At 42.7% G+C, this 21,494-nt stretch overlaps 1 protein-coding gene across 1 annotated transcript in view; it reads right to left on the reverse strand.

Moving 5' to 3' along the window:
- The window catches only part of LOC138300803 (SPARC-like), a 695,108-nt gene that overhangs the window by 72,705 nt on the left and 600,909 nt on the right, over window positions 1-21,494 (reverse strand). The gene's annotated exons all lie outside the window — the stretch shown is intronic.

The following is a 21,494-nucleotide window of genomic DNA, read 5'->3' on the forward strand; positions in this document are numbered from 1 at the left end:
ATCAAGAAAAATAAATAGAGGGATAATTGATCCCAATGCTTTCCTATGGCATATCTAACTCTGCTACAGTGAAAATAGCCTTTTGGGTCTTTTCAAAGTAAGGACATGTTTTACATGAAACATTTACATGTCCTGCTTTTAAATACCATGCAGCCTTTCTTAAAGGGTAGAAAGGCCTACTGAGGAGTGGCATATTCATATTTAAGAGGAGGGCTTAGGCCTGTTAAAAAGGATATATTTTTCATAGGATGAATTTGCCTTTGAAAACTGCACAGCCAGGCTATTGGTGCAGTCATGCTAACACTGCCACTATAGTGAGCTCAGTGATGTAGTCCATTGGTGACGTTTAACTTACAAGTCCTGGGTACACTGTGGTACCATATACAAGGGAATTATAGGTAAATTAAATAGTCCAATCAGGGGTATGCCAATTTCATCATGTTGAAAGGGGGAGGGCAGGCACCATGCCACTGGTTAGCATGGGTGAAGTGCACAGAGTTCTACAGCCAGCAAAAACAGTCAAGGCAAAATCTGGAGTGGTGTTACACAAAATATGGTCATTTCAAAGAGTGGGGCAATAGTTAGCCCACTTAAGACATTAGTTCTATTTCCCTTTGAGTTACTGCATTTTGTTTAATCACATGTCTGCCTCTACCTGAAAATAAGAGTGCTTCAAAGCCATAGTTGATGGGTCAGTCCTTAAGTTGTCCTTTTATTTCTCTTTTTATAGATTCATGTTCATTTCTTTCCTTATTATTATTTATTATTATTACAATTTTTAGAGCATACAGCATATTCAGTCTGTCAGTGGCACTGGGCCCGTCGCTTGCTTCTCATTACTTCTGCAACATGCCACTCTCCTTGCAAACCCTGCCTATAAAACAGGAAGCCAACTCAGAATGATGTTGTCCATATTGTACCATTGTTTATCAACATAAGCAGGCCAACATATTGCTTCTAAATGTGGCAGATATGTTTGAACTTTTATACATCAGTACACCATGTGCAATATCATTACGAGATGGCCACCTGCAACATAATTTTTGTTTATTGCAAGCATTCTGTTTGTGTGTGGTATGTTTACTTGTTTCTACTTTCATTCTTCTATTATCCTGCCTATGTTTGATGAGAGTTTGTGTGTGTTTTAATGTGGATGTGTAAGTTGGTAAGTGCAAGAAAGGGTCAATGGGTAAATGTATGAACGGATGAGTGCAAGGTTGAGTGTCAAGGTGCATTTATGATGATGTGTTGTGTGCTTCACCTCAACAGTGATTGACGAGACAGTTTCAAATGTGAAACAGGACCTATAGACACTGCCAGTGCTTGTTTGTATCTGCATACCCTAGAACGCAATTACTGTGTGCATCGCATTCCTTTACCAATGCTGTTATTAGTATTTTGCTTTTTAACAACTAGTGTGTGCTTCTTTGTGAGGTTGCTTACGCTCAATTCAGCTAGCTCTCTGAAGCCCTCAAGGGAATCAATGTGCTGTAAAAAGAGATGCAAATCAAGTACATCAAAAATCCTTCAGTAGCAGGGGCGCAGCTTTTTCAGTTAGATTCGGGTTGTTTGAATCTCAAATTTCTCAACTAAAAAAGCAGTGGGTTGCAGGTTGGAGGGGTGGGATGACGAAGAATCGTGGTGATCTGTTTCCATGCGGAATTTTGTCAACCATGATTTGCATTAGTCAGGCCTCTGTCTAGAGTCGGAGAGTTAGTGAAAAACAATGGTTTTGAATGCTACCCTGAGTGACTGCGACTGGTTACACTATTTGCAAACATTCATTCAAATCACCTTTTGGGTGCTTGAATGCAGTAGTATGTCTAGGAACATTAGAGTAGCATAGCTTGCCTACCCTACCACTGCCAATGTTTGTGAATTCCAAAAAGTAGTACATTTTACACCTGTTCAAAGAGGACATATATGGGTGCAGAAATACAACTTTTTTGGTAAACTGGTCGTTATAAATATTTACGATTATAATCTAAAAATGTAACAAGTTCAAACCTGTTAGTGAAATGAGCACGATAAGAAAAGCCCACACAGACATGACAGAACAGAGTCAGAGCACCCTGGGCCAGATACCTGACCAAGAGTGCATTAGAGGGATGCCACACAGCAAATAACGCTGCTGAAGCTACTCTCCTGACCGTCCCACCTAGGCCTTGTAGTTCTCCCTGAGAACTCATGACTGCAGTTATGTACAACTCAGGGCCTGGAGCCCCTGCCCTGAGATCACCTATTTTAAATGCATTTTCACTGCACTCATTCTTCTTCATCCCTTCTACAAGAACCAGTGATGGTAGATTTGTCAAACTGTTGCATGTGGGCGGGGCTATATGATTCGACTAATTGTCTTTTAAAAATAATTTTTCAAGTGACTGACGGCCCCATGTACTAAGCCCAAGTTGCAAGAGAAGCCAACTTGCCGGCAAATTATTGGGCGAGGTAAACCAGAGTCGAGCCATAGGTAGGGCTTGTTTCTAAGAGTCTGTCCATGAGCCAAGCCATGAAAACACTAGCATGTAAAATATGATACAGTCTCTTCAAAATTAAAAACAGTGTATTTTTTGAACCAGCAGAAGAGTGTCACCTTAGTAGATCACGTTATATCACTGCACAATTAATTATTAAATGTGTTTTTGGAAACATTCATGGGTCACACTTTCAATTAGTGTTTCCAAAAAGCTCAAACATTCATGGGTCACACCACCACCAACAATGCAATTGGCAAATGAGAGGAACGTGTCATATCTCTCTGTCTCTCAAGAATGCATTTATCTGGGGAGTGTAACACCCCAAAAAGCCCATGAATCTACGCCCCCGTTTAGTAGTTGCCTGTTTAAATATGAGCTCACATCGTTGCACTAAGGTTGCTCATATTCAATATTAAATTTCCCTGCAGGTTTCTTTGCTTTTCAAGCTGCCAGTACTGCCAACCCCAGCTGTCTAGGATGCGTTTCTCAAGGGCATGGTCTAATTCTGTCACATTCCACACTTCTTTCTTCTCATAAAAGAACCGCGCTGTCCTCAAGATTTGCGTGCTTTTGGGAATCTAACACTGCTGAAATGTAAAAGCTATATCCGGATTTCCATATGGATAATATCAGAGATGGATCTCCCCCACCGCGTGGTTTAGGGGGCTTTAATATCCGTCCAGCTGTTGTATTCAATTGTAAAATAATCTGCTGTACAGAAAAGCTGCTGGAGCTGAAAGCTTTATTAATATTCATTTGTAAAAGTGGGTGTCCTGCTTATCCATTATGTCCTGTCTTTAGTGTGGTAGTATGGCTTGTGGAGATTACTTGTAGCGGATTTATTTTTTATAAATGTCAATAAAATAAAAGCATATTTTTGACAAAATGAATTGTGCAAGGCAGGGACGTTTCACTTCACACCCGCCAAAAAGACCACGATTTAAACTGTGACAATATTGCTCAACATTATCTTTGTAGGTGGAAAACTATGGCCACCCTTGGCTTCAAGGTAGGGGTGTACAATGTTTCAAAAACATTTTTTGTGAAAGTACACAAAAATTATGAAGTTTACTTGCTAGAATCTAGAAAATTGAACACGGCCTATCTTGGATTCAAACGTCACTCGAAGTACAGGCAAGAACCTGCTTCAAGTAGAAAAATCTGCTCAAAATCCGTACCTTAAGGGTAAAAAATATACAAAACTTCGTACATGTAAAAGCATACAATATTTTACAGATTATGCACACTCCAAGGCATCAAAGTCATCAAGGCCATGGTGCCCCTAGTATTTTGGTGAATGGGTTGCCATTTGCAGGTCCACAGTTTTTTTTCGAGAAGAACCATTGAGACAAGGTATGCATGTTTCAAATGAATACCAACCACAAGCAACATGGATGCACCAATGGATGACAATTTCACGATCACTACATTTATGATGATATCCGTTTCTTTGCAAAAGGAAAAGGCCAAATGGTTCTCCTTTAGATACAATTAAAAAGGTATAAACCACACTGAAATTTAAGAAATATTCTCTGCAGGCATGCATTTTGTATGAGGAAGTCAGAAGATCTCTTGAGTTTTTCAGAAATATCCATTGTGCATTTCACAGACAGTGGCTATGGAAGCATACTTCAGGCTCTAACTAGGAACATTAACAATCCCATTAGAAAAGCAAAAGCTGTCCTTACTGTGTTTTCATCATTAACATGCATGCATGCTTAGGGGAAGACAGATAGGACAGCAGTATCTACAAACGTAAACTATAAAGTGGATACGAAACTGAAGGAAGACATGGCCTGTAGGTTGATTCAAAGGTGAGGGTCTTATTGGGACCAAGCATGAGGTTGTGTTAAAAAGCAGACTAAAGCTCAGAGTTAAGCATAAATGTAAGCAGAACACTAAATGGTCCTGAAATTTTGAACAGCGCGTAAGGAAAAACAGAGAAGCAAAATGCACAGTAAAATTCCTGAAGATCACTAGACCAACGGGGTACCCTGCATCAAAGTTCAACCTCAGTTTGCCTAAAACAATCACCACTGGAGTCTCAGTCCTCATTTACCTCTGAAATCGTACTCGGGTGAAATCCAAGAAATCTGAAGACTAAAAATATTTGAGAGCCAGCGGGTGCACAGTTTGTCTATTACCTTTGCAAATTCTGGAAGAAGCAAAATAGATTGATAATTTAAATTGAACCCTGTCCTGGTGCCATGATACCTTTGGACAACCATGCACTTTAATAATTCATTCATTTATTCTATTCAGTTTAAAAGTGTATGATAACTGAAAGCAGGTGCACTCACAAACAGTTTCCTACGAGCCACAAAGTTTGGTCTGTGATGTGACCGAGGGCTGCACTGATGCAGCATGGTGGTGGTCGGAGTATTCATCGGGATCGGTGGTAAGGTAAGTGTAGGAGAAGCACTCATGCTCCCCAGAAATAAAAATGGGTACTGTTAGAAATGGGGTCTCTGATTGGTAGAGGTAAACACACTTCTCCAAGTAGGGATACAATCCTAGTCAGGGTAAGTCACTGAGCAGTCAGGCTTAACTTAGAAGGCAATGTGTAAACTATTTGTGCAATTATCAAACAATAACACAGTGAAAACATTACAAAAATACACCACACATGTTTATAAAAATAGATAATATATATCTGAATAAAATAAGGTAAAAGATGACAAAATCCAATAAGCACAAGATGAAATATCACTTTTACAGGTTTATAAGAGTCTCAATCCTTAGAACTTAACAGTTGTTTCTTTGTTACAGACAGTACATGGGATGCGTCAAAAATAACAACGCCCGGCGAGGAGGAGATGCGTGGAAAAATAAGGTGTTGCGTTGGATTTTCTGGCGCGGCACAGATGATGCGTTGTTTCTTTCCATGCTGCAAGGATTTGTGTCATTTTTCGGTGCGCAATCTTGGTTTCTTGCTGTGATGCAGGGATATTTTGATGCCTAAGGACGATGCGTTGAAAATCCTTGATGCGCTGGAAGAAGGAGCAGGTGCTGCGTCAATCCAGTAGGCAATGCGTCAAATTTTCCATCGCAAGGCCGGCACTGCGTCGAATTTTCAGTCAGGAAGTCCATGCTGCGTCATTCTGGTTGGCTGTGCTGCAATTTCTCAGCTGCACTGCAGGGTTTGTATCGATTTCTGCAGGTGTTGCGTCAATTTTTGACGCACAAGGAGTTTCTTGAAGAGGGGAAGTCTTTGCTGGCCTGAGACTTCAGAAACAGGAGGGAAGCTCAATCCAAGCCTTTGGGGAGTACTTCGGGGGAAGGCAGAGTCCTTCCAGCAGAATCAGGGGCCAGCAGGGCAGCAGGGCAACAAGCAGGGCAGCAGTCCTTCTCAGCAAAGCAGTCCAGTTGAGCTCTTTGGGCAGCCAGGCAGTTCCTCTGACAATGTGCAGGTGTAGGTCCAGAAGTGTCTAATTTGGTGGGGTCAGAGACCCAGTTTATATATCCAAAAATGACTTTGAAGTGGGGGAAACTTCAAAGAGTGGTTTTGAAGTGCACAAGTTCCCCTTTCCGCCCGGTACTGTCTGCCAGGATCCCTGTGGGGGGGTTATCAGTCATTTTTGTGAGGGCAGGCCACTGGCCTTTGAAATGTAAGTGTGAGCCCCTCCACCTTTCCTGCCCAGGCAGACCTATTCAGTATGCAGATGAATGCAGATGTGACTGAGCGTCCTGTGTTTTTGGTTGTCTGGGTGGAATGCACAAGGGGAGCTGTCAACCAGCACAGACCAGATGGTGATTGGAGACAGCCTTTAAGGTATAGATGGCAGTATGTGCAGAGAAATGCCAAATTTCTAAAAGTGGCATTTCTAAAATAGTAATATTAAATTCAACTTCACCAGTAAACAGGACTTTCTATTACCATTCTGGCAATATGAAACATGACAGTGCCACTCCTTCCAGATCAGAATCTATCACCCAAAAGTGTATGAGAGTAGATCTAATGCTAGTCTCTGAGAAGAACAGGCCTCACAGTAGTGGAAAATGAATTTATAGGTTTTTCACTACCACGACATGTAAAACAAATAAGTACATGTCCTGCCTTTTACCTTCACAGCGCAATGCCCGATGGGTTGCCTATGGCCTACCTTAGGGGTGACTAACGTGTAGAAAAAGGGAGTTTAAGGCTTGGAAAGTAGTTTTAAAGGCCAAGTCGAAGTGGCAGTGTAACTGCACACACTGCCTTGCAATGGCAGGCCTGAGACATGGTTAAGGAGCTACTTATGTGGGTGGCACAATCAGTGCTGCAGGCCCACTGGAAGCATTTAATTTACAGGCCCCGGGTGCATGTAGTGCACTTTACTAGGGATTTACAGGTAAATTAAATATGCCAATTGGGTAGGAAACAATGTTACCGTGTTTAGGGGAGAGATATTATGCACCTTAGCACTGGACAGCACTGGTAAAGTGTGCAGAGTCCTAAAACCAGCAAAAGCAGGGTCAGAAAAATGGAGGGCGGCAGGCAAACAGTTGGGGGACGACCACCCTAAGGCTGTCAGGTCTAACAGGTACGCACATGTTCTGGGAATCAGCCCTCCTGACACAGGACTGATACCTGTGAAGACAATATTTTATTTGTGCATTGTTTGTTTTCCATGGGGCAGGGGCCGGTCACACCCTTAAGCGAAAACAAAATGTCGTGCATAAATTCTAGGGGTTGGCACTCTTTGCACAAGGGCTGATCTCCTGGGGGTGGATTTCTTTTTTATCGTTGTTTTACCATGGCGATATGATTGTGCAGCTATAGAGGGTGTGACTGACTCTGACATTGCTTGGTTTTCAGCTGTCTCACACCTAAAATTGTCTCTGCTGCATCTGAGTGTCGTAGACTTGTTTCTTGAAGTATATTGTGGTATTAGGTATGTGGCAAGTTGAAGCAATACTTTGTTCTTTTTTGTTTCTTTGAGCATCATTAGAGAAATTCTTTGGTAGAGTTTTCCACCAGAAGCTAAGCACTTTTTCACTTTTCCACTTTGACACATCTCACACACACGCACACACCCACCCACTGTTTTATAACCATATATCTGCCTTCTACCTAGGATATAGTGTTTTAGAAGGAAGATTTTAAACAGGTTACAGAGATTCATTAGAGATGACGTCTCACTAGATGACTGCTGCCAAGCCCTAATCCGAGTAATGGGGGACAGTTCTGAGGCAGGATCAGATAAAGAGTTAGCATAAGAGAAAAAAGAAAATGGAGCAGAATCTGGAAGCAATCTTTCAGTCAGTGGATTTCTATCCAATGGCTCATCTTCCACTGATTCTGAGGAACATGTCCATGGCAGTCCTGATGTCTCTCTGCAAGCACAATCTGTGCAGTGGAGAGACAGTAGCAGGGTAGGCCAGCCTAGAGTGCAGTCGTGTGAATCAGCAAGAACAGAGTGCTGTATTGGCGGCTCCCCCATTTAGTGCAGTCCCATAATCCCCAATTCACTTCTCATGGTGGATGCTAAATCAATAAAAAAAATGTGCCTATTGACTTTGTCCATCTCTTTCTTGATGTTGACTTTTCCAAGGAAATAGTGCACCAGACAAATTTGTGTGCCAGTTTCTGAGGGAGCATGGAGGCACTCTGAGGGCTCAATCTAGTGCACATCAGTGGACTCCCACTTCAGATGGAATTGAAATAGTTTCTGTGTCTTATTCCAAACATTTGGATAGTGCAGAAACCAAGCATACATTCCCACTGGTCTACTTGCCTACACCCAGCTTCGCACTGATCATGAGCAGAGGTTGTTTTTTGAGATTGCAGGGTATCCTGCATTTCTATCATAATTCTGCTGCATTTTCTCTGAACCATCCAGACCATGACAGGTTGTTCAAAATTCATGTTTTTGTTGAACATTTGTTTGCTGGGTTTCTAGAGATTTATACTCCTGGAAAGAGTATAGCTGTTGATGAGTTCTAGATCCTGTACAAAGGGTGGCTCATCCATGCAGTACATACCGAGCAAAATAGCTTGTTGAGGCATCAAGATGCACATGCTGTGTGAGAACTCTTCTGGATATGTGCACAGCCTGAGAATGTATACAGGAAAGGACTCCACTCTAAATCCTGCATATTGCCCTTCCACACTAAGGGGCATATTTATACTCTGTGCCGAATGTGTCTCAAAAATTTTGACGCACATTTGGCGCAAACCTTGCACCATATTTATACTTTGACGCCCGACACCGCAAACGTCAAAATGTCTCCGTGTGTGTCATTTTCTGGGTGCAGGAAACCGCCTTGTGTTAATGAAATGGACAGGCGTTCCCATCCAAAAAATGACTTTAAGGCCTGTGCGCCTTATTTATACTCCCAAGTCATTTTGACGCACAGGGGTGGGCGGGCCTTAAAAAACAAGGCCCAGCCTGCTGCGTGCCGTTTTTTAACACCTGGGTGAGGGCAGGCATTAAGGGACCTGTGGGCTCATGTCCATGGTCTCTGACCATGGAAGCAGTCCACAGGTGCCCTTCCCTGCCCCCAGGAACACCCTCTGCCACCCCCACCTACCCCTGGAGGACACCCATGGATGGGAGGACCCTTCCCATGTAAGTACAGGTAAGTTGAGGTAAGTATTTTTTTTAAACATTTGTGGCATAGGGGGGCCTAACTTGGGCCCCCCTACATGCCACTGTGCCCAATGGCCATGCCCAGGGGACAGAAGTCCCCTGGGCATGGCCATTGGGCAAGGGGGTATGACTCCTGTCTTTGCTAAGACAGGAGTCATTTCAATGGGGGTTATGTGTAAAAAAATGGCTCAAGTCAGGTTAGAGCCATGATTTTTTTACTCTAACCTTACTTGCACCATTTTTTGACGCACAACTCCCCTTTTTCCCTACGCCGGCGCTGCCTAGTTGGAGTAATTTTTTGTTACTCTAACCAGCCCACAACGCTGTCTAACATCAAACTTTAAATAAGGCGCCTGACTGGCGCGTAGGAATGGCGTTAACCGGTGTAAATATTTTGACGCAAACCAGTGCCGGTGCTGGTTTGCGTCAAAAAGTGTAAATATGGGCCTAAGAATCATGGCAAAGATTGCATGGAAGCTTGTCTATTCACTCCTTCATAAAGGTTATAACCTTCATGTGGACAACTTCTATATAAGAGTAAAGTTGTTCAGCGACCTGTTCAAAGCTGGCATTGTAGCATGTTGTACAATTCTATGTCATTGCAAATGATCCCATAGAATCTTGTTTGTAAGAAGCTCCAAAAACACCAGAACACTGTGTTGCGTTCCAACAAACCGCTTGCAGTTAAAGTCTTATATATGTAGAATGTGTACATGATCACTAAGGGCCAGATGTACAAAGCTTTTTGCACGTTGCAAACAGCGAATTTCACTGTTTGCGACGTGGAAAAAGTACTTTGCAATGCACAAACCTCGTTTTGCGATTCTGTAACCTGGTTAATGAATCGCAAAACGGGTTTGCGAGTCGCAATTCGGAAGGGGTGATCCCTTCCTAATTGCGAGTCGCAGTGCAATGCAGGATTGCTTTGTGACCGCAAACGCGGTGGCAAACCAATCGTAGTTTGCACCCTTTTGAAATGGGTGGTTACCCATTCACAAAAGGGAAGGGGTCTTCATGGGACCCCTTTCCCGTTGAGAATGTCACTGCAAACATTTTTTCATAGAAGGCAGTGGCCCTATGGACCATTGCCTGCTCTGAAAAAATGAAACAAAAACGTTTCATTTTTCGGTTTTTGTAATGCATCTTGTTTTCCTTTAAGGAAAACGGGCTGCATTACAAAACAAAAAACTGCTTTATTAAAAAGCAGTCACAGACATGGTGGTCTGCTGTCCGCAGCAGGCCACCATCCCTGTGAGGGCCACCATTCGCAAGGGGGTCACAAATTGCGACCCACCTCATGAATATTCATGAGGTGGGCCTTTGCGACCCCCTTGCGAATCGCAGATGGTATCAGGGACACCATCCAACATTCCGAATAGCGACTCGCAAATTGCGTGTCGCTCTGACTCGCAATTTGCAGGTCGCAATTCGGAATGTTCCTACATCTGACCCTAAGATTCATGATGAGAGCACTTCCCCATAATGGTTTGGTGTCAGTTGGTGAAGTTCCCAAGCAGAACTTCATACTTGATTACAACAAGTTAGTGAGCAGAGTGGATAAGAATGACTAGATATGAGTCATAAAATTTGCACATAGTATAAGAAGTTGTTCGACCACGTGACAATATTGGCAACATACAATCCATATGTTGTTTACTGTCAGACCACCACAGGAAGACCAATGACCTTGAATTTAAGTTGGCCATGTCTGAAAGTCCTCCTACTACAGAAGCAGTAGCCCTTACTTTATCTGTAGTGGATGACTTTGCAAGCCTGCAGGCTTGGTACTTTGCCGACAGCATTCCTACAACACAGAGAAAGACTTAGCCATGTCGTCACTTCAGAGTATGCTCTAAGCAAGAAAAGAGGAAGATGAGCTGGTAGCAGCCTTTCAAATTGTTTCTTGTAGCTGAGAAAATATTGGATTTGCTTATGGCCTGCTTCATACCTTCATCTGCTGCAGACCTGGGCAGATGTTCTGTATGTCGTATGACAAATGCATTACAGTCACAGCACTGTACTGCACTTAATAGTAAATGGAACATAGCTATGTTGTTGCAGAGTACCCTTGACAGAAACACCCAAAGCCCTTATTTTATGTTTTCATATTTTTGGGGGATCATTTTCAATACCGCTAGAAACTCAGTAAAACATCAGAGCAAGTATGAACATGCAGTTCAGTTTTACAATAATCAGTTAACAAATAATGGTGATCTAGCCCTGTGTCACAGAAAGCTATTGGATCGATGTACAAAGTTAACAGTTATCATATGTGAGAAGTGTATAAGCATTCTTATGGTGATAAATGAGAATTTCATAGAGGAAATTTGGCAAGTGTTTACGTTACAAAAGCATGTCTCTGTAAGTAGTTGCGTAAGGGTGCCCAGATATGTCTGTGCAGATCACAAGCTTGCATAAGTTTATTAAAGCTATCAGACATTGTGCTCAGTATGTAAGATCTTTGATCCAGTCTCCTGTAGTTGGAATGGGTCCTCTACTCCATCACACATAGATACATCTTTTGGCCAATAACAGTGCAAGTGATGCCTCTTTATGTATTGGTGCAGGTTTATCTTTAGTGTAGTCTAGTAAAACAGTCAGTGAGCCAGGTGCAATATTAATGTTGATCATTTTAATCAATTCCATGAAATTGTTTTCCTAGTAAGTTGGTATTCCAGAACAATCCCACACTAAGGTCCATATTTATACTTTTTTAGCGCCTCATTTGCGTCATGTTTTGGCGCAAAAGCAGGGCAAACTTACAAAATACAATTATATTTTGTAAGTTTGCACCGCTTTGGGGCGCTAAAAATGTATAAATATGGGCTAAGTACTTAAATCCAGTGTCCTCTTTTTGCCAGCGCAAGCAATGTGAAGAGTCTTACAGTCAGTATCTATGGTGTCTGGGTGGAGTGTAATAGATTCTCTGCAAGTATTTGAACTGATTTTTAAAAAAAGTATTTAAACTCCATGAGTCTATGTTTTGCATTTATAGACACTTGTCTGGGGGATGAGCAGCAGGATAGCCATTGTTACCTGCTATTTCTAACCTTATATCAGCCAGCCTTTTTTGACAGTATGTGCGGCTGTGCGGAAATAACACTTGATGACAGAGCATAGAGACATGAGCGTATGTGTCAGGAGTTGGTGCATCATGTCAAAAAAGTAAGTAATGGAAGGGGTTGGGCACAGCAGGAAACTAAGGGAGTAGTGTCCGGCGTTTCTTTTCGGATTCTCAAATGTATGAACATGTCTAAGGCCATGGGGCTTCGTGTCACTTTCAAATATTGTTCTTAAGTCATAAAAGTAGTGTCAACAAACAGATCTCCTATGTTCTCTAGTTGAGGTTTTTCTAAATGCTTTCTAGTAGACTTCTCCAGACAAACTGGAGGCCAGGCACACAATTCAATTTCAGCATCAAGAGAATAGAACCTTGTTTCACTGCATTTCAGTAGCCATTGCCAGGCATGCACAGTGTTACCAGTTAGGTCAATGCAATTATAATTTCTAGAGGGGGGCTTGAAAATGTTTTTGTGCTAATACAGTTTGCTCTCCAACATCTTTCTCTAAACATATATATGGTAGTCCACCTGAGACATGTATCCAATTGCAGTCAGACTGGCCTTTTGAAACACAACAAAGGTTGCACCGCATATATTGTATTGTTTAAGTGGACACGCCAGTTCAGTGTTGTTTGCCTGCCCAGACAAGTCTGATCGTCAATTGTTGCAGTTTATTAAAAAAAATTATCAGTTAGGGCAACGGGGATATTTAAAAAACAGAATAAAAGTTGTAGTAATATCACCATTTTCATAATTGTAATTCTTCCCCTTAATGATATTGGTCACCTAACTATCTATGTTATCTGACAGTTGAGTCAGTACTACTCCATAGTTATTAGTCATGACTATTTGTGCACCTCATGTACTTTTATCTCTAAGTAATGGACCAGTCCAGTTGCTGTTTCAATATGAAATCTGGGGTTCAGGGCACTGTAAGGATTTGGCCCAGTTTGTCCTTAGTAGTTTTTGAAGTGCTCTTTAGAAAATTTAGGACTGTCTTCCCTAGCATGCGTACCCTACTTTCAAAGCTCGGGGAAAGTAGTCCTCCTCGGGCAACTACCAACTTATATCCACAAACTGGAAAGAGCTGGCTTTAGTACAGCGTATGAAAGACACATTTTCCTGAGTCTTATGTGGCTATCATGGAAGGAGTTAGTAAAGGTTCCCTTGGCATGCATTCAGTATCACTCTGGACTTCAAGGGCAGCAGATACTTGATAGATAGTCAAAAGTTAGTCTAAATTTCTTTTCATTTGGAATGCCGTGAAGCTTGTTGAAGTACTAACTGGCAACATGTCTGCCCATATGTGTAGAGATTTGCTTGTGAAGTGTTTGTATTCAAGTTGATCGATGACTAGGTGAGAGGTGGTGGGATTGGTGCTTCATTCCTGTGGTGTATGAATGTGATGGACGTGATAGGTTGATGTAACTGTTGTGCTGTGTTGTATTGGGCCAGCAGCAGGCGGTGTGAATAAAACTGAGTGTGGCAAATTAAGGCATGTGAGTTGTCCGTAAAGTGATTGGTGCCCTGACGTGGCTTCATTGATCACCTCTGGTAGTCAGGGGTTCAATATTCTTATACTGATATTAGTCCCCACGAGGGAACTCATATTGAACCTGGAATAATCCATTACTGTCACGGGCAGTAGGCCCAGCTGCACAAGTGGAGGCAGTGTTTTTATCCATACAAATGGAGATACGTACAGTGGTAGGAATTTTGTGGATCCCTGCTGATTCCACGAGTTTCCATCACAGATATGTAGGGAAAGGTGTGATTCTAGGCAACATTTGAAGTTTGCAGTGCATTGTGATTAATAAAATGCCATGGCATCCATGCAAGGCACATCACCCTGGAATCCACTGGATGTTTAGTTTTCAAAAATGTTTTTGGGTAGTAGGTTTCCAAGGGTGGTGGCCAAGCCTGTGTGCAGATAGTGCACCTACCCCTATGGCTGATCTCTCCACATAGCGTTCTGGCATATTGCGGTTTGAGCCCTTTCTTATCACAGGCACTAGCCCACCCAAGTGAAGTATCATTTTCATAGGATTATGGACTGTAAATGACTTTCCTTAGATGATATGTGTATTGTTCCCAGACGGTGAACAAAAGGCTTGGGTGTGGGGATAAGTTCTTCCTCCTGACATGATGGCCATCTAGGCTTTGACCAGGAACTTAATTAAACTTCAAGCACAAGCATATGTAACTGACATCTAGGCCTGCCCCTTCACTGTTTCAACTGCCAACTAGCCTCCAATCCCAGTGGAAAAGGAGCAGCCTCCCGAACCGGTTTAGAGTGACCACAAGAGAGGATTTGCCAGTTTTACCAGCCACAACGCTGGGACCGCTGTGCAAGTAAAGAAAGGTTCTGCCATATTGTTTTTGGTTAGAGAGATGCACTGTGGGATAGTTTATAGTAAAACACACAGGAAGTGCTGCAAAAGAGTTCAGGAGCACCTATGGGAACTTTTGCCTGTTTCACTCCCTGGTCAGCTACCTCAGGGACCTCTTCAAGGTTGGATTGTAGCTCTGCAACACTTGGATAGGGTGCTGGTGTCTCTGGTGTTCCTCATGCAGTTTAATCTCAACTTTCAATACATCAAGTCTCGCAAGCAGGTCTCTATGAATCCCAAATTGCTTGGCCATACGTATGCTGTGCATTTCGGCCATGAAAGGCTGCCAAAGGGTACTCACTGAGTCAACCGATCGGTCTTTTGTCTGGAAGTAATTTGATATTTACACCTTAAATTCATTATTAAATGCAGTGTCAACAAGGGTTTAAGTGCAAGGTTGATGCATGGTACTTGGATGTCAGCATCCCAAGCACCAACCTGATTGTGGCATGATCCAAGAATGCTCTGCTGATTTCATCCAGGCGCATCCGCCATGTGTGTAAATTCAGTAATCCATTCACACCCAGGAATTATACACGGAGAAATGTGGGCCATCTGCAATAGAGGTGTCTTTCAGGTTCCATATATTTAAAAGTCCTTTGGTGTGCATGTCAATGTCTACTCTGCTTTGTGATGTGTACGACCAGCAGGTTTGGAACAGTCCATGTGAGGCCCTGTATAATTTTTGAATAGAATTTAAAAATATCATCCTTCAAGATTTCCACTAAACATTCGAGCTTCCCCCAACTCACAGATCTTCAAAAAACAACTGCAAACCTGGTAATTCCAGTCATAGTAATTAGCCTTTTACTTTTCCCCCTTTTGCAGCCTTGCTAGGGCCGGGAAGTCTAACAGCTGTGCTTTCTATAAATTATTCATTCATTTATTTATTCATGTTTTCATTTAAGACTAAATTGCAGGCCCCCCACCATAATATCTCATGTGGAGATAAAATGGAGCATTTATGTCGGACCTGGGTAAGGAAATCTGGGTCATCAGTGTTAGGACTGTATAATTGATTAGTGTGACATGCTTACCATTTATGAGAGCTTCTATTATGTTATATCGACCTTGTGAATCATTTATCTCATAGAGCAAATGAAAAAGGGATCCATGTTTGATCGGAAGGGCAGTGCCTCTGACATAGGAGGACCATGAGGCAGGTGGCATGTGGCTGCACGATTTAGAGGCAAAACAAGTCTGCAGCTGTTCCAAGGTGCCTTTCTTGGAGAAAAGCTATGAAAAATGACTGTTTGTACAAATAATTAAGAATATTTCTAGTCTTACAAAGATTATTCAATCTGCAAACATGCCAGACCGATTTTTTTGGTCTGTCATTGCTCGCAAACATGTAATTCCAGGTCCGATAACTGGTGAATTTGATCTAGTACTCCAAAGTATATGCCCCCCATGCCATCATGTAGGGAAGAAAAGGTGGGAGAAGCGTGTAAACAATTATTTGTAGTGAAATGCAATAAATGTCCTGCATGTGGCTGATTGTGTAGGCCTGTGGCTGTTTATGTCCTTGTCAAAATCCCACCCCTCACCCTAGCAATCCCAACCTGCCGGTGGTCTCCAAACCAAGAATCCAGCCAAACCTGCACCAGTGACCCACCCACTGTCATTTCAGTTGAGGCTGACATTCCAGCTGTGAAGTCACTGAGTAGCAAGGAGGCCAATAGAGTACAGCTCGATGTTAGGTTAGTGTTTCAAAGTGTTCCTCCTCAATGTGAGTCAATTCCACATTACTCAGACTTTCGCCCGTAGGACTCATGCCTCGTGGGCAGTCAGTGCTGGCTGCAGTGACAAGCTGTTTTACAAAAGCAGCAGCACTCTGGGGCACCTGCAGTACATGTGGTTTATTTTGATGCCTATTCTTGAGGCATGCAGGGCAGAGAATAGAGTAAAGGATACTGACCAGGGCATAGTTTGTGTAAAAGAGCAGGTACCTTCAGTCCGCCTCGGGAGCAGCTACAGTAAAATCTGGCTGTTAGAGATGGGGTCTCTAGTTGGCAGTGGTTTGCACCCTGTCCAAGTATGGACCCTCACTCTAGTCAGGGAAAGGGAGACACACAGCTAAGATAACCCCTGCTCACCCCATTGGTAGCTTGGCTCAAGCAGTTAGGCTTATCTCAGAAGCAATGTGTAAAGTATTTGTACACACACTGTAACACAATGAAAACACCACAAAAGTACTCCACACCAGTTTAGGAAAATAGCCAATATTTTTCTGAGTAAAACAAGACCAAAACAACAAAAATACAATATGCAGAAGTAAAGATATCACTTTTTAAACATTTAAATGAGTCTTAATCCAAAGGAATCAATGGTTTATCTTTTTAGCACAAAGTACTTGGGATATGTCAAAAACAAAGAAGATGCGGGCCGCAGGGATGGCGAGGAACCGAAAAAGCAAAGCGATTCATCAGTCCCTTAATAAGCAGGGGAGGTGATGTGTTGATTCTTTTCTCACATGTGAGGCTATGCATCCGTTCCTTAGTGACAGGGGAGGTGATCCGCTGATTCTTTCCTCTCAGGAAAGGTGATGCATTGATTTCCGGACACACAACTTTGATTCCTTAGTGCAGTGCTGGGTCAATGAGAAATTGACACCTAAGGACAATGTGTGGAAAATCCAGACACCCTGTAATGATGGAACTATGGTGAAACAGGTGCTGCGTCGATTCTGCAGCTGCTGTATTAATTTTTCAACCACAAGACAGGTGCTGCGTTGATTCTGCAGGCGTTGCACTAATTCTTCAGCAGTGGTGTGTTGGTGTGTGGATTTTTCAGGTCACCAGCTTACACTTCCAAGGGCCCAGGGACTAGATTTGGCACCACTTGGCAAGTCAGGCCTTCAACAGTAGAGCCCAGGTACTGGCAGATGAAGTCTTTGATGTCCCTGAGACTTCTTAACAAGATGGCAAGCTCAATTCAAGCCCTTCAGTAACCTTGGAAAGCAGGATGCAGAAAGTCCAGTGCTTTCACTCCCAGGTCAGAAACAGCAAGCAGTAGGCCAGCACAACAAAGCAACAAGCAGAGTAGCAGTCCCCCTACAGCGTCCAGCCCTAGTTCCTGGCAGAATTTCCTCAGTCCAGAAGTTTCCTAACTTTGTGGTGTCAGAGGTCCAGTACTTATACCCATTTCTGTCTTTGAAGTAGGCAAACTTCAAAGAGAAGTCTGTGTAGTGCACAAGACTTTGCCTTTCCCTGCCCTGGTCCCAGACACACTCCAGGGGGTTGGGGACTGCTTTGTGTGAGGACAGGCACTGCCCTATTCAGGTGCAACTGTCAGTTCCACTCACTACTCTAGCTCAGGAAGGTCCATCTGGAAATGCAGGGCATACCTCAGCTCCATTTGTATGACTGCCTAGAGTGAATTCACAAACAGCCCACCTGTCATCCTGACACAGACATACATTCCACTAAGAGGCAGAGGCACAGAATGCTTAAGCAAGAAAATGCCCACTTTCTAAAAGTGGTATTTTAAAACTTACAATTAAAAAAACAACTTCACCAAAAGATGTATTTTTTAATTGTGAGTTCAGAGACCCCAAACTCAATATCTCTTTTTGCTTCAATGGGAAATTACACTTAAAAGATATTTGAAGGCAATCCCCAGGTTACCGTAAAGGAGAGACAGGCTTTGCAATAGTGAAAAACGAATTTACTGGTATTTCACTATCACCACATGTAAAACACACCAATACATGTCCTACCTTTTAAATACACTGCACTCTGCCGATGGGGCTGTCTTGGGCCTACTTTAGCAGTGACTTACATGTAGTAAAAGGGAAGGTTTGGGCTTGGCAAATGGGTGCACTTGACATGTCGAAGTGGCAGTTTAAAACTGCCCACACAAACACTTCAGTGGCGGGTCTGAGGCATCTTTACAGGGCTACTCGTGTGAGTAGCACAATCAGTGATGCAGACCCACTAGTAGCATTTGACTTAGAGGCCCTGGGCACACATAGTGCACTTTACTAGTGACTTACTAGTAACTAAAAATATGTCAATCATGGATAAACCAATCACCAATACAATTTAGACAGGTAGAACTTGCACTTTATCAATGGTCAGCAGTGGTAAAGTGCACACAGTCCTAAATCCAGCAAAAATGAAATTCAGCACTGGATGAAAAACAGGAGTTCAGAAGACAAAAAACCGAGGTAACTCTGCAGAAAGTGCCACTTCCAAAACTGGGTATAAGGAGACAACGTAATTTTCATGTACTAAAGTGTGTTTCTCTCATGCCACCCGAAGTGCACTATCACAGTACCTGTTGTTGAACAGTCTAATGATGAACGGGTGGGGAGGAGCACCCAGTGGGGCCTGAGACCCTAAGGATCTGTGGGCGAGTTCCGCTGTGAACAAAGGTGAGAAGCTATCCAGACTGAACAGGGATTTGAGTAGGTTTTTTATGCTCAAAGTGCAAGTGTTGGTAGATTCCATAATTCCCCCAGGCTCAGCCTAGCTTTAAGATCTTAAGTTCACTTTAATCACATCCAGGCGTATCCAACAGGGTTTTGCTATGTCCTGCTGTATCTGCTGTATCATCAGCCAGAGTTGAGATACCGGTCTCTGCAGTGGTTATCGTATTTTCGGGCTTATCAAGGGTGGTGGTCATTTTGTCAGCCCTGACTCTAAGCATGATGGGGTTCCTGTTTGTAGAGTTGAGGCTTTTCTGCATATGGAGAAAGAGTGATTTCACATCCAGATTTTCCGCTCCTTCAGTCTCCACCTGTGGGGTGTCAGACCTGTCCGAGGATGAAGCTCTCCTTGTGCATTTCATCTCAAACAATTGTTTTGCTTGCTTCTGTTCACCTTTCCCCTATTACCTGCCTATAAGTTGTTAGAACAAGACTTCTCCAGAAGGCACTAGTAGGGAGACACAAACTGCAGCACCTCAGAAGAAGAGCACAGTGGACACCTCAGTTTGAGTGGTGTGGCGCACAGTTCAATGACGGAGTCTTTCACGTCAGGCAGTTAGATAGCGAGTGTTTATCGTAGGGAGTATGTGGCAGCCCCTGACCAACCCCCCCAGGTCACCAGTTGTGCCAAGTTCCAATTGGAGTGCAGTGCAATTCCTAGTTAGGTAGCAGCATGCCCTCTAATATCAATGGATTGGACAGATGGTCATATCAGTTGGTCAGAATCCTCTACATTTAATGATCCAACACGCCATGCCTGCTGCTCTACACCCCAGATGGCCTGTTCAGGTCCAATGGCAATCATCAGGGACCTCCAGCAGCTGGGCCGAGTACAATGCATTCAGTCACCCAGTATGTTTCTCACCAGACCGTCCTGACCGCTGTAGTAGGCTTGTGAAAGCTGCTCAGGCCCCAATGTACAGTCACCACAGGCAAGGCCACCACACACTGGAATCGTCAAGTTGTACATTCTCGAACACTGCTGCCATATGCCCTCCACTCCGAATGGAATCGGTTCCTCCACGTCTCCAGCACCGGCTCAACTGACAGGCCCACTCTCCTGCACCATGGCCCGAGTAAGTGAATCAGGCCACTGTATGATAACAAAGCACATGCCCATTCTGGAGAATGCTGTTTTTTGAGACCCTGAAAATAATTAGCCAAGGGCCCAATGCAGAGAAAGTGTTTTTTTGGCAGAATATATGTCGAGTAATGTTATGTCTGCAGTCACTTGTTGTTCTAGATTAAAACCAGTCGGTTTGGATCTCTGGTTATGATGGATGACATAAGAGGCAGTATTTAGATTCATGGAGAGTTGCACACATTTCCGTCTTTTAACAAAACAGCAAGGAAAGAATCCTAATAACTTCTTTGTAATCCCCATTGGTAAAATAAGCTGCAAGGTGATGATCAATTGGTTTAGTAAGGTTATTTCTGAATGTATTTATTAACATCAACATGAGTTTATGCTTGGAAAAGATGCTATGGAAAATACCATAATGGCTCTCTCAGCTACTGACTATACTAATCATAAAAAGCTCCACTAGAATATAGGTTTAGCTGATGCACCTACCATGGTACAAGTTAATTGGGAGCAGGTATGACTGGCCATGTGCCATATGGGGTTTATTTATCAAATCACGAAAGGGCTTTTTGTGCTGTATTACTCGCTTGTGGAGCAGTTTTAGATAATAGAGGATGGAGGCTAAGGGTAATATCTAATACGGCACAAGTCAAGGGTACGATCATCAACCCTGTGTTTTGTCCTTCATATAAAACCGCTTGCATGTACGCCTTGTAAACTCTAACGTGCCTCACTTTGAATCTGAGTTACACTCATAGACTCCTAACACGAGAAACTAAAGAGTGTGTGTAGTCTTATGATTCTCCAACAGCTCCCTATCAAAAATGTACATCTGAGATTCTTAAATAGTCGCATATATGTAGGGTACAAGGAAAACTATACATACCATATGCACTTGCACACAATGCTGTCTCAAGGCCTAAGTGATATCTTAGCTACTTAGGGATTTAATATCCACTTGAGTCCCCAAATATCGTGTGCTTATCATACGGTTTTTGAATGAAATTGGTATGGTAGAATGATTTAAACACGATGACCAACACTGTAAAATACATGAGATATTCATATTGTTGCCTGATCTCCCTATTTTGTTTTAATTTGGCCAATTTATGGTCTTGCAACTGTCCGGGAATACGCTTAACCTCATCCTAAACGTTAACCTTTGTTGTTTTTGTTTTGGCTATTCATAAAAAAGGGTAACATTTCTGTATAATGGAGTGGTGCGAAACAATGAGGATTAGCATTATCTAGGATAGTGTTAATATCACAAATGTTATTCACCAGTTTCAAGAATCCTGTATAACACCAAAATCATGCCACATAATAACTTTCAAGCAATTTAACAAGATTCCATTGCTTTATCAAAAGTAAATGACTACATTTGTACACACATCTTTAGAATTGTTCTTGATAGAGGGGTCCAGTTAATTAGATGGCTATATTAATTTGGAATAAACCATTATCCCCTCACCTGGCCCAC

This window comes from Pleurodeles waltl, chromosome 6, assembly GCF_031143425.1.
Source record: "Pleurodeles waltl isolate 20211129_DDA chromosome 6, aPleWal1.hap1.20221129, whole genome shotgun sequence".
NCBI lineage: Eukaryota > Metazoa > Chordata > Amphibia > Caudata > Salamandridae > Pleurodeles > Pleurodeles waltl.